The sequence below is a fragment of the Bufo gargarizans genome, chromosome 10, assembly GCF_014858855.1.
Source record: "Bufo gargarizans isolate SCDJY-AF-19 chromosome 10, ASM1485885v1, whole genome shotgun sequence".
Classification (NCBI taxonomy): domain Eukaryota; kingdom Metazoa; phylum Chordata; class Amphibia; order Anura; family Bufonidae; genus Bufo; species Bufo gargarizans.
In genome coordinates this window covers 84212614-84213364 of record NC_058089.1, presented here as the reverse complement: position 1 = coordinate 84213364, position 751 = coordinate 84212614, and the positions used below count along the sequence as shown (strand labels likewise).

At 36.2% G+C, this 751-nt stretch overlaps 1 pseudogene; it reads right to left on the bottom strand.

Annotated features, from left to right (window-relative positions):
- Window positions 1-314: 314 nt before the first annotated feature.
- On the bottom strand, window positions 315-433 carry LOC122921161 (annotated as a pseudogene).
- Between the last annotated feature and the right edge of the window lie 318 nt (window positions 434-751).

The window sequence follows — 751 nt, the reverse complement described above, 5'->3', positions numbered from 1 at the left end:
ACTTGCATTTCTATAACCGCACATCGCATAGTCAGGTAGAAACTTATCAGAGTCGTTTTTATAAACCAGAGGGCGCTCTCACTGGAAATCTACTGTGATTCAACAGAAGAAGAACATTTAGAACATTCACAAAAATAGAGGAGGGGAGGAAAAAGAAAAGCATATATTGTGAAGATCACATACATATAATGTTGCCCTACAGATACAATAACTAGATTCCTGAAAAATAAACAATGTTATTAAACATAAATAGGAAGTGGCATGATACGACCTTAAAAAGATTTAAAAAATTGAAAAATTGATATATATATAAAGGTCTACAGCACTCGCTCTTCCCAGGTGGTCTCCCATCCAAGTACTGGCCGAGCCCAACCCTGCTTTGCTTCTGAGATCAGACGAGATCAGGCGTACCCAGGGTGGCATGGCCAATAAATAAAGGAAGGGAAATATAAAAACTGATACTCCTTTTAAGAAAAGAATTAAATAATTTTAGCCACTTATTAGGTTTCTAAATGAGAAAGTCCTTCTACTAAAAGAATAATAATATTAAGAATTAAAAATATATAAAAAGAATTTTTATGTGATTGGGACGTCATCCAATCAAATCACATAATAAATTGACATTAGTCATGCAGGATTTGGGGGATACAGGTGGGTGCATGCGTGCAGTTGGTAAAAGTACACACGCATGCCACCACTATCCCAAAATACCTGATGATTGACAAACATCACCAATTGGTGGCGTGGTTGT